General features: G+C 42.5%; 1 long non-coding RNA gene across 2 annotated transcripts; it reads right to left on the bottom strand.

The window, feature by feature from the left end:
* Positions 1-6,514: 6,514 nt before the first annotated feature.
* Positions 6,515-12,557, bottom strand: LOC111955228 (uncharacterized). 2 transcript variants are annotated; one of them, XR_011474429.1, is made up of 6 exons: positions 11,855-12,557; positions 11,560-11,624; positions 10,337-10,476; positions 7,744-7,827; positions 7,353-7,484; positions 6,515-6,972 (listed from the first exon to the last, which is right to left on the bottom strand). It is a non-coding gene; the product is annotated as an uncharacterized lncRNA (long non-coding RNA). The 2 variants fall into 2 exon arrangements; XR_002876088.2 differs by having other exon boundaries at positions 6,515-7,484; positions 11,855-12,555.
* Positions 12,558-13,465: the final 908 nt, after the last annotated feature.

Below are 13,465 nucleotides of genomic sequence, written 5' to 3'. Positions count from 1 at the left end.
TATGGCTTGCTGGCTGAAGTATTTGGCCATTTTTCGGGCCTTCCTCTGACACTGTCGGATATCGAGGTCCTGGATGGCAGGGAGCTCAGCCCCAGTGATGTTCTGGACTGTCCGAACCAGGGTGTATACACTGCATTTGCCATACCAAGTGGTGATGCAGCCAGTCGAGATGCTCTCGATGGTGCAGCTGTAGAACGTTTTGAGGATCTGAGGGCCCATGCCAAGTCCTTAGTGATGTGGACGTCTCTGACCTCCTCCCAGTAGGCCGTCTCATCGCCGTYGGCGATCAGGCCTACCACCGTCATGTTGTCAGCAAACTTGACGATGGTGTTGGAGTCGTGTGTGGCCACGCAGTCGTGGGTGAACAGGGAGTACAGAAGGGGAGAGGCAGTGTGAAGTGCAATAGAGATTGCATCATCTGTGGATCTGTTGGGGCGGTATGTGAAATGGAGTGGGTCCAGGGTGTCTGGGATGGTGGTGTTGATGTGTGTCATGACCAGCCTTTCAACGCATTTAGGCAGGTTACCTTGGAGTTCTTGGGAACAGGGACAATGGTGGTCAGCTTGAAACATGTTGGGATTACCGTCTGGGACAACAAAAGCCTTGTCACCTTGGTGCCAGACTTTTCTCTCAGCTCAGTCTCACTATCAGTTGAGAAAGGACACTGGCAAACTTCTGAGGAGGATTTTTACATAACACTGTTTTAAATTAGGAGTACAATAGACCTATACCCTTTCGTCGTCAGCACTGTATAACCCTCAACTTTATGAAACACAGTTTTCCTCTTTCCTAATCACAAGCAGGGTGATCTGCTTTTGGTCGTCTGCTTCAAACAGAAATCCCTTAACATCCCCTGTCATTGTTCAATATGGATTGTAATTACAGGCATGGCTAGTCCTTTACAAGAGGTGACATGCGTCAACCGCAAACTGTTTCAGAGAGCATAGACTTTAGGACCGCAACGTTCTAAAGAGCAGAGCAAGGGCCTAATGCGTGGAGAATAGAGGAGGCTTTGTGGGAATTTATTGAACTATTTGTCTGAAACTTTTAGTGAATATAGTTCCAAGTTTAGGGTGTTGTTCTTGAATGTGGTTGTGCTTTTTATAGCAAGACAAAACCAATACATTATGTATCAGGACAAAGATATTTTTATGGTGAAAGGTTAACTACAGCGTCAACTCTGAGTGAGTATATTGAACTCATAATAATGCTTACCAGAATTGACCAACTTAGGGTTATCTTTTTTTGATAACTTTGCATACGGCCATGCAACTATTAACTTAGGAAAATCTTTTTTGATAACTTTGCATACGACCATGCAACTATTTGGCCTACAAGTTGAATGGCCACACTGTACTTAGTACCTATAACGTGTGTCATTGTTTCTCTACTACTATCTCAATAAAACTGATCATCTTTGATAACCACTATGTCATTACTTAGCTATACGTGGTATCTGCAGATAACGGGATGGAAACAATGACTGAATTGTATTAAATAAAAGGTCCCTGTTCCCACAGTATCTGTGTAACTTAATATAATGTGTGACCCTGTATCTCCTTCCCCATGCTTACTTCTTAAGGGAATCTTCTGTGTTCAGAGTCTGGAGCGTGGTGTAACCTAGCCATTGCCAAGGCTGGTGGAATGAAATCTATAGGGGGATTTGACTCCTGCCATCCTGCCCTCCTGGTCGGATCCAGCCCGTATAAAGGAGTAGCCATGGAGGGATCAGCCTCCAGCCTCCCTCCAGCGGCCCCTTCCATCCCTGCACCCTGTGTCCCATCCCCCAGCCTCCAGAGCAGGCTCTGGCATCCCAGATTACCCAGCCAATTAGAGTGAAGGCAAAGCCCCTTCTGCCACAGTGGCTGGTGCAGCCGCAGCATGCTGAGAAGCTATGGCCCTCTGTTATACGAGGATAGGACACAGGCAGCACTGGCTGGTAGACATGCAAGTCACCCTGGGGGAAAGAGTCATGGCAGCTGTCTTACGTCAAATGGATATAATGTATAAGTCAGTATGAAAGACGCAGGATTTACATACTGTAGCATGAGATTTACTTAGCAGTTATACATTTTACGGATGATAGTGATGCATTGAATACATACCATGGTATTTTGTGATCATTATATATGCTTTGAAACTGAACCATATACAATGATGGATTGATTGTACAGTAATACTGAAAGAGGAAATCACATTTCGTTATAGCCCAAACAACAGCACCACCTGGTGGCAAATAATAATAGTTCCTGAACATCCAAACCGTAAACAGGATATAAAAATTGTATTTCAAATGATAGCCCAGAGGCAAATGTCTTAAATGTTGAGAAAAATAATACAAAAATAAACCTGCAGGCATATGCTTTGGAAAAAGCAGCTATTTCTCTCTGCCTTGGTTCAAGGCTACAATGTGAAACTCAACACACACAGTAGCAGTGTGTGGGTAAAATCTCTGAGTTAAGCATAGCCAGGAAAAAAGCCATAATATTTTGACAACCTGTTTTGATAATTCCGTTTTTTGCTCTATAACCMATTAGTTYATACACCACTGTGATATGTATAAGGCCGAGACAACAAGAAGAGAACAGTCACACAGTGGGCAGAATCATTGGTGGAAAAAGTACACAACTGTCAAGATACCTTAATAGAAAATGACTCAAGTAAAAGTGAAAGTAAAAGTCTAAARGTATTTGGCTTTAAATATACTTAAGTATCAATAGTAAAAGTATAAATCATTTCAAATTCCTTATATTAAGCAAACCAAATGGCACAATGTTCTTGTTTTGTTCATTTATCAATAGACAGGTGCAAATTTCTGTTCTGCTGAGCGCAAAATTGAACATTGTGAAAAGTCTGTGCAACTTCCAGCATGCCTTTACTATGAACACTGAGGCTGTACCCRCTTTAGGTTAGAGTTTTAACAGTGGCCAAGTGTGCTACTGTGGCTATTTGATCATAATGTAGACCTACCAGAGTGACCTAACATCAAAAACAATGGAGAAAATGCATCCTACAACATTTTAACATGGAAATAGCTGTTCTATCATTCAGCCTACAGTAGCAGCCAATGTGTGGTGTTCAATATAGGCCTACATTCCATGAGACTTTTGAAAACAACATGCAGGGCTTGACATTAACCTGTTTATCCACTTGTCCTTCAGACAATGTGACTGAAAATGTTGTTTTGTTTTTTGATGCAAGAAACCACTTTACAAAATAAAATGCATTATTATTCCAATACCAGTATTACAGAGAATAGGCCAAATTATGCTACCCTCTGCCTATTGGCTACTTAGCTTATTCAAGCCTGTCTCAAAATACAACACTACCCCTTTAAGACAAAAAAAAAAGCTCTTTACCTGACTTGCTTTTAAAAGATTTCTATAAATGTACACATTTTGTGCTCTTGTAGGAAGCAATCACTCCCCTATTGCTGACTACAAATGTTCTATAATTGGGCTCACTAACTAGCAAAGGATATGAACTAAATGTGGACACCTGGCTACATGCAGCTCTCACTTTGATCTCAAAACAAGCGAATCTACTCACGACCACTCATGCTGTAAACACAGTCCAGTTCAAAGTGAATGGCACAGATCCATATATGGCAAGGGTCTATTTGCATATAGGCCTACTGCAGCTCTGATTGTTTATGCGGCACCGGTCTGTGTAGAATACGGGCTGGGTTGTCCATGTCAATGCAATAGAATCCTACTCCGATGCGATCTGCCTACAACAAAATCTCTTGCATAGTTAGTTTTGTTTCGGTATGTTGCATTGAAAGTGGCTAACATTGCATTGATTCGATCACAATTGCCACAGTAAAGGAAAACGTTGATAGTGTCAACAGAGAAAACTCTAGAACAGTGGTCACCAACTTCAAGATCACTTTTTGAGTCAACTTAAAAAATGGAAGCCTATGCAACATTAACCAATTAAAAACAGTACTATAGCAATGAGGTTTGTGCAGTAAGCTATAGGCCCAATACATTATCACTGCATATTGTCTTTGCTTGAATTGCCATGCCAGTGCATTGTTGTTCAGGACATWAAAAAAATGATATTTCAACATTTGAGGTAGGCTATATGATCACACCGGTAATAGAGCCGTTGTTTTATTTGTGAGGCACAGCTGAGTGAGCATACATTTAAATAATTAGCTTTGATTTTGATTTTACTGGGCTGATGGTCAATCTCAGCGGAGGGAGCGAGCAGCAGACTGAGGGTCATCCTCTCAACATCCCTCCGCTCTCCCTTTCCTCCGCTGACCAAAAACGGACACCGCCTTCCAGCTGACCGCGAAACTCGAGTTGCACCACATTATTTCTGCCTCACGCACAAATTCATGTTGTTACTCCTATGAACAGAGAAAGTGAAATATTCATTGATGTTAAAATAGACCCAAGCCGCTAATAATAACAACAGCAACTCAAGCCTATAGATACACTTTGATACTCACTCATTAGTGCTGCAGTACTTGTTGTAGCGCTGAGTGGGAAAAGGGAAGGATGTGCCTTTTATGACTTATAAAAGTGTTGAATACAAAGTGTTGACAGTGCTGAGCAGTGGAGGCTCCTCAGAGGAGGAAGGGGAGGACCAATGAAGGTTTTACAATGAAGGTCTACAGTAGCCTCAGCAGCACTCTGTAAGGTAGCACCATGTTTTAGCCAAAGGACAAAACCTAGGAGGCTCATGGTTCTCACCCCCTTCCAATGACTTACACAGTAATTATGACAACTTCTGGAGGATGTCCCTCAATCTTTCAGAGCTCTTGCAGCATGAACTGGCATGGTGTCCACCCAATCAAAGGATCAGAGAATGAATCTAGTACTGAAAGCATAAGTTACAGCTAGCTAACACTGCAGTGCATACAATGTGGTGAGTAGTTGACACAAAAAATTGAAGTTGAACTGCTAAACTGCTTTCTGACTATACACTGTGCTGCATGATTGTAGCTGGTTTACCAACGCGTTAGTTTTGGTATGTTGACTATGTTGTGACAAAGATGTAGGCTGTGTGTAGCAGTTAGAGGGCATGATATGAAGGTTTGGCTTGGAAAGGTTTTTTCGCCTGTTCACACAGCTAATGTGTTGTGCACTGAAGTCCACAAGGAAAGGGAAAAGGTGAGAGGAGAGCCCGTAGACAGTTGCGAGAAGGAATTATATGTACAGCATGCAAAGTGATCATGCTGTTTTTATGTGGCTGCTATGAAAGTGAACTGTATTCAGGGGTGTATTCATTCTGCCGATTCTGTTGAAAAACATTTCTTAAACGAAAGCAAATGGAACGAAACAGGGCTAAACATACCTGAATTTGCCCAATAGAAACTCTTGTTTGCAACTGTTGGACTAATGATTACACCCTAGATCAGCTAGATGCAGGCAAGTGTGCAAGGTGGTATTGAATGTGTCACTGTCTGTCACCTTGATTACTCAAAATTCACTTGTTCTGAGCACCTACGTTGTAAACTTTCATTCAGACTAGGTTGTAGCAACCTCATGATGGGTATAGGGAAAAGTAGTAGCATAAAACTAGCTGTGTTACATTGAGCTAGGTGAATGGAATAATGAATGTCCATGAAAGTGTGTGTGTGAGTGTGTGTGTGTGTGTCTGTGTGGGCACAAGTAGAAAAAACATGTTGATTCACCCTACTTGTAGAGGAACGCCTATGCAATCTTCCTCTCTGTCATACAGTAGCCTACCTACTTTTAGTTTGTGTTGTCCTAGACTAGGCTACCTGGCTAAAAGGCATGCCAGCTAGCCTAACCTAATCTCATGGCCAACGATGAGCCAACTCGTTCACGTTAGCCTACTATATCTAGTTACATATTGAACTTCCATCCTCTCAGTCCAGGGGCACAATGTATGACTTTATGGTTGGATCAGAATTGCCGTTATAATCATTGGCTGGTACACCAAGTCCACATCCCTATCTCCATCCATGGCTAATTTAGGAAAGGGACGATAGTATCTAGCTAGCTAGCCACCGGAGGACAACAACACAACGAGATGGAACAATTTTTTGATGCAATATGATTTGTGTGAAGTCAAATCCAAAATGGCTTCACTTGACACTTTTGTTTGGTGCGCCAGGACCATTCACAGTAGAGCTCACTCAGTTTAGCTCAACACTGATTGGCTATTATTTTATTTAAACATTATCAAGGGAGGCCAAATGCTTGCTGGCTTCCCTTGCTAATGAATTCAATGCTACAGGCGGCAACAATGTCATACTCTTTTTGGCCAGACATACTGAGACAGAAGGACGCTGTTTCGCTCGATTGGATGCTTTCTCTGGTGTGATACATTCAGCCACTTGCGAATTGAAGGACAATTATGAAACACAAAGAGCATGAATACGCGCCACTGCACACAAACACACACGCAGACACACAAACGCGCACATACTATCACTCTGTGTCTGAGGGCACTCTGTCACGTAGAGTAGGCCAGAAAGCTAAACTGAAACACCTAACCTCTATCAAATAAAAAGATGGCGGAGCCGCAAAAGTACTTCTGTGCACGGGTGTTTATTTACATAGTGAATATGGAAGAAAAACAACAGTTCTGCCATCTAAAGTACCCATTATGGGACAGCTTAAAAAAAATTAAAAAATAATACACAATGCTGCCCCATCAACAGCTCAATCCAAAATGTTTCCCCCCTTGAACTGAAAGAGAGGCTCCTTTTGTAGGGGAAGCCCCTCCCATCAGAGCATACCCAGCACTAATTAATTAAGCAATTACCTTCATCAAAGCCTACATTTTCCACTCAGCTAAACATCATGAATTATATACTTTGCAACACGTTTCTCATGGTACAATATACCAATATAACATTTACAAAATCCCATCCCTACTGACATGGAGTCTTCCAATAAGCTCATTCACATGAACGAGCCATTCGAGACAGGCACTACAAAGCCAGCCCGATTACYGTAGCTCTGGTCCTTATCCCAGCATACCCGGAAGCTACAGAGATGGAGAGAGAGAGGAACAGAACCAAACAAACAAGGCGCACGTCCATAACATTGATAAGTACAATAAACGTTGCTTAAATTAAACATGAACGCTTGTCTGTGTATTCTTTATACCAGGAACTGTTACTGACGGGAGGTAAGAATAAAGGGGGAAATGTATGTACTAAGATAGAGAAGTTAACTTGTGTGTCGACCCACATTGTTAACGGAGCTAATAACGGAGCAGGGAGGCGCGGTGAATGTGTGTGTGTTAGTGTACCAAACGCTGCCCGCGGCCAGTGACGGACTTCTCCGTCACACACTCCCTCTGTGGTGGCCCGTGAGGCGGCTGTATTGGCACGGCTGAGGCTGCTGCGTTGAAGGTGTTCTTACTGCTTCTAACATGGACGCCACGGACGCCGGGGTCTTCATCGTCATCATCATCTTCCTCCTCCTCGTTGTTGGCACCCTTGTGCATGAGGGTGGTGCAGCTGAACTGGCTCAGGCTTCCCTAGAAACCCAAAGCTAGGAAAACAGATTTCAAAGTTCAAACATAACAGACAAAAGTTCAGGTGTGTGGAAATACAGTGCATTCGGAAAGTATTCAGACCCCTTCCCTTTCAGCACATTTTGTTACATTACAGCCTTGTACTAAAATGGATTAAATACTTTTTTCCCTCTAATCAATCTACACACACTACGCCATAATGACAAAGCGAAAACAGTTTTAGTTTTTTTTGCAAATGTATCCAAAATAAAAAACAGAAATACCTTATTTACATACCTTGCTATGAGACTCGAAAGCTCAGGTGCATCCTCTTTCCATTGATCATCCTTGAAATGCTCCTACAACTTGATTGAAGTCCACCTGTGGTAAATTCAATTGATTGGACATGGTTTGGAAAAGCACACACCTTTCTATATAAGGTCCCACAGTTGACAGTGCATGTCAGAGAAAAAACCAAGCCATGAGGTCGAAATAATTGTCTGCAGAGCTCCAAGACAGGGTTGTGTCGAGGCACAGATCTGGGGAAGGGTACCAAAACATTTCTGCAGCATTAAAGGTCCCAAAGAACACAGTGGCCTCCATCATTCTTAAATGGAAAAAGTTTGGAACCACCAAGACTCTTCCTAGAGCTGGTCGCCCGGCCAAGCTAAGCAATCGGTGGAGAAGGGCCTTGGTCAGGGAGGTGACCAAGAACCCAATGGTCACTCTGACAGAGCTCCAGAGTTCCTCTGTGGAAATGGGAGAACCCTCCAGAAGGACAACCATCTCTGCAACACTCCACCAATCAGGCCTTTATGGTAGAGTGGCCAGACAGAAGCCACTCCTCAGTAAAAGGCACATGACAGCCCGCTTGGAGTTTGCCAAAAGGCATCTAAAGGACTCTTAGACCATGAGAAACAATATTCTCTGGTCTGGAGAAACCAAAATTGAACTTTTTGGCCTGAATGCCAAGCGTCTCGTCTGGAGGAAGCCTGGCACCATGCCTACGGTGAAGCATGCTGCTGGCAGGGACTGGGAGACTAGTCAGGATCGAGGGAAAGATGAAAGGAGCAAAGTACAGAGAGATCCTTGATGAAAACCTGCTCCAGAGCACTCAGGACCTCAGACTAGGGCGAAGGTTCACCTTCCAACAGGACAACGGCCCTAAGCACACAGCCAAGACAATGCAGGAGTGGCTTAGGGACGAGTCTCTGAATGTCCTTGAGTGGCCCAGCCAAAGCCCGAACTTGAACCCAATCGAACATCTCTGGAGAGAYCTGACAGAGCTTTGCAAAAATGTCTAAAAAACAGTTTTTGCTTTGTCATTATGGGGTATTGGGTGTAGATACCTGAGGGATTTTTTTTTTCAATCCATTTTAGAATAAGGCTGCAACGTAACAAAATGTGGAAAMGGTCAAGGGGTCTGAATACTTTCCGAATGCACCGTACAAGAGATATTCAGAAGTTCAATACAATGTTTCTAGTGCATATTATCAGTCTCTTACACATCTAGTTTGTTCTTCCATTCAACCTTCTGATATAGCGAACATATCTATTCCCTAGCCTGGTCCCAGAACTTTGTGCTGTCTTGCTAACAGTTAGAGTGACAATGGCCATAGGAGTTGGCAAGACAGCACAAACAGACCTGGGATGGGGCTGTTAGCTACCTGACAGAGGTCAACTGCTCTTTGAGCTCCTCCATCAGGGTTTCTGGACTACACAGCTTGGCCTGGCTCTGATTCTTGAGTCTGTTGCGGTGGAACAGGTGAGGAGCCTCCTCCCGCGGATACGGCAGCAGGGACACCATGACTGGGGAGTGCTGGGTCATGAGCTTACTCAGGGCCGGACAACGCTGGGACTTTCTGGGGTCAAAGGTTAAAGGTCAGAGGACGAAATGCAGAAGACTGAGGATCAATTCCAAACAGGCGCTTATTCCCTAGGCACTAGATATTCATTTATTTGGATTTGGGCATAAGAGTGAGGAGCAATCCTACAGTGGGAAGACAAAATCTCACGAGTCATAATGTAGAATTTCCTTAAGCCAGGAGAAACTAAATGATATTAAAATACCAGCGAAAGTAATTCTAATAACAAATATTATAAAATACAGTATATATAGCTGTACTATTAATCATTAATTATGTAGACAACAGCTGTGAAGATATCAACAAGAGAAACTCCCCACATATGATGAATTTGGTTCTATTTATGGAGTGCAGACTTCAAGATCAACATGGGCTGTTTTGGCCTGGACCTAACCGCATAATGGTAATAGACCTCAAATCACTTACAGAACTGTCAGTCATCTGTCAGATGTTAGGAGCTGACATAAACAGCCTGTCACTCAAATCTGACAAGTCTTAAATCTGTCTCAATCAATCCTATGGGCTGGGAGGTAGTTAGACATCATTCAAGCAGAGATGGCTTTCCAAACCAAACCATTTAGTTATTTACTGCAACATAGAAATCACTCAACATCCAATGTGGGAGTGGATAGATAGCCACGCTGTCACAAATTCTGCCCAAGTCGGCCCCTCTCCTTGTTCGGGCGCCGTTCAGCGTCACCGGCTTTCTAGCCATCGCCGCTCCATTTTTCATATATCCATTTGTCTTGTCTTGTTTCCATACACACCTGGTTTTCATTTCCCCAATTAAGCTACTTGTATTTAACCCTCTGTTTCCCATCATGTGTTGTGTGTAATTGTTTTCATGTCAGGTGGTGTTAGTTTACTTTGTTTGTTTTAATGTAGTGCTCTCGTTTTTTTTGGAACTATAATATAAAAGTGCGCCTGTTCATTATAATCTGCTCTCCTGCACTTCACTTCACCTCCAGTACACCATCCTGACACAYGCACCCACACCACCCTAGCCCTCCCCACTCCCCACACACCTTTGGTCTGTCCTTTGTGGCCTCCACCCTGTTCCTGAGGGTGGGGAACGCAGCAGGAGCCCTACCTCCTCCTGGATGGCCCTCAGGTCCTTCCTAATGAACGTCACCCACGCCACGTAGCAGAAGATGCTTTACAGACACTGGGACAGATAGAGSAGATGGCCAGGTAAAGTAAAGGGAAAGGTTACATGAAAAACAGAGATGAAATGCTACAGTTGGATTGATGTAGCTAGTTTGTTTATGTTTACTGCTGTCGGCACCATCTTCACGAGACATAAGTACAGTTATCCATCCATTCATTCAGGCAGTCAGCCAGCCAGCCAAATCAAAGTTTATTTGTGACATGACAGAATACAATGTGTGTAAACCATACAGTGAAATGCTTACTTACAAGCTCTTCCTCAACAATGCAGAGTTCAATATCAGAGGTACGAAATAGACATAGGATCTTAATATATAATAATAATTATAATATATGCCATTTACGGACGCTTTCATCCAAAGTAAAGCGTGTATATCAGTCAGCCCGCCAGCCTATTTCAAGGTGCTAGTAAAACACAGAATCTGGGTTTGTGTCACATCATCATTCCTTTTTTTCAAAAGACATTTACTAAGGTCATAAGAGCTATTCTGGTACTACTTGCAGACACACAGGGTGCTACGTTACCCTAGAATAACCCTGATATACCATACCACCACCTCTGGTTAAACAGTACTGCCTGTCAAAGCAGTAGCCTCTGTTGAGTCAACATCTCCTCTGGAATATGCAGTCGCAAAGGTCAAATCCCCACGCTGTGGTGTTTGGTACTAACCTCATACAACTGCCTCTTTATAGGTCAGTGACACATCTCCTGTATAAACAAAGCACTTAAAGTGATAGTTTACCGCAGTAGGTGATATGGTTTGTGCATGGAGGTTTGGCCGCTACACACAATTTCTGGATGTGTTAGATGTGGTGTATCTACGTACATAGATTATTCTGAATATAGGCTTCAACTGCCAAACGCATTGGATCTAAGCATCTTCTTAAGAACCAAATTAGTATATATTCCCTCCACCCTTGCTGCGCAGTGACTGACCTGTCATACTCATTAATAAGTGAATTAGATAATAATAATAAAATACATTTATATACACCCCCCAAATAATAGTGCAAAAACATTTGCACAAAAATACATCCAGAAAATATTGTAACATTTGCTACTGCAATAGCTGCCTGTTACCTGCTAACCTCAGGGGCTTGTGTTTCACCATTCCGGATCCATTGCCCAGGTGGATGTATGCTGATCTGTCATWTGAAATAACCATTGTCATTACTGTCCAATTAATCGTTAACACGTTCACGGGCGAGCATCATTGTTGCAGCAACACGTGCTCGGTTGTTAAAACGTTGCATTCGAGCCCCTCTCCGGCAGTTTGTTGATCTATTTGTAGCACATCGTACAATTGCTACATTGTAACATTCACAAAAACTCAATGGCAACATTATGTCAACCTTGTCACATTTTACAAACGTACCGTTTCCTTTTTGTGGCTTCGGCACGTCTACTTTATTAAATAACGCTTATCTTCGTCCCTGGCTCCCTCGATTTGTTCACAAAAAAAATGTAGGCCTATGGGTGTGTTGGTAAATTCAATCTGGAGTGTCAGAGTGCGCTCTGGGCGTTCGTAAATTCAGAGCGTTGTCAAATGCGTTGATAGATTGTCCGTTCGTAAATTCAGAGCGTTTCGCTCTCTGAGCGTTGGARTAGGGTTGATCCGAGCGTTCTGAACTCACAACGGCAGTTGTGAGCTAACTGGGTATCTTGCTAGCGACTTCCAGACACAAATGAGAGAACTCCTCTCTGACCATTTGTCTCGCCCTAGCAGAGCTTTTTAGGCTGTTTTCATGTTGGCGTTGTTGACTGTACCTGTGCTGTTGGCAACAAATTATTATGCTTTTTTTTGCCGACGTTTACTGACACGGTCCATATTCAAAGGGTGTTGAGCGTTCATAAATCGATCAGTTATTCTGCACTCTGGCACACTCGGACGAAAGTGCTCTGAAATCGGAGTAGATAGCCAGAGTGAATTTACGAACGCACACCTAGTGTCTAGGCAACAGCAAATCGCGGTCTAGTGGGGAGCAGAACGTGACAGCACGCGACAAAAGAGAAGTGCAGAATCCAATGCATTGGTTTACAATGAAGAACCTATGCATTTCATGACAGGTCAGAATTATTATAACAATTGCTGCAGAGTATCTAATGCATGTTCCTTGCTTTCATTGTAGAGAATTGTTTTCTTCTTCAATAGGACACAATATCTATGATACAAATAATAAAAAGCRAAGGCACACTGGTATAMWTTTTTTTWTTTTTWAWKSCMRRMMWTTYMAAAAMMMYKKWAAWTYMRKTTHWTTYCCMWWWKRAARRAWTKRMYTKGSMWWWTTYSRMMWTWRGKWMWTTYCSRAMYKKYMAMMAARSYWAWWAMMAMMWYYWAMCYTYMMMRRAMMMCSRAWWWYCYKRMMAWYMWTTTYAATGCACTATTTCTCTCAGATATCTCTCCCTGTAGTCTCAGAGAAGCYCATGAAATTATGTTTATGAGGCCTTTGGGGGGGAAGAGATGAACTCTCTCTATGAAGACATCCAAGCCTCATTCCTTATCCTTCACGTCTGGGAGAGCATCTGAAGACTGTATAAACTCAATATCACAACTCCTCCCTGGGATACATATAAAATAAAATGAATATCGTGAAACTACCTTGCCACAATTCTCTTGTACAATATCTTCTCATATTTCAATCAATTGGCTTTTGTGTTAAATATCAAATTCAGTTCAACGACAGGTATAAAAAGGAAGTCATATTAATTAAGGTATTATCAATGACAAACGCAATTGTACTAATAAAACTCACCGGAAAGTCTGTTTACCGCCACATAAGGCACATAAAATGGAGGACATCTAGAGAGGTGTTAACGAATGACAATGGAAGGTTAATAAACTACATGCTTACTCTACTGTATGTTTGAATAAATATGTTACTCACATGCATCTAGAACAAATGGAAGACAAATATAATTTGAGCGGTTATTTCAGGGAAGATCTTACCTTTGAACAATTCAGAATTGTATTTAAAAAGAAGTGTCC

This window comes from Salvelinus sp. IW2-2015, linkage group LG30 (assembly GCF_002910315.2).
Source record: "Salvelinus sp. IW2-2015 linkage group LG30, ASM291031v2, whole genome shotgun sequence".
NCBI lineage: Eukaryota > Metazoa > Chordata > Actinopteri > Salmoniformes > Salmonidae > Salvelinus > Salvelinus sp. IW2-2015.
Note: the sequence above shows the minus strand (reverse complement) of the source record. Positions and strands in the feature narration are given on the sequence as shown.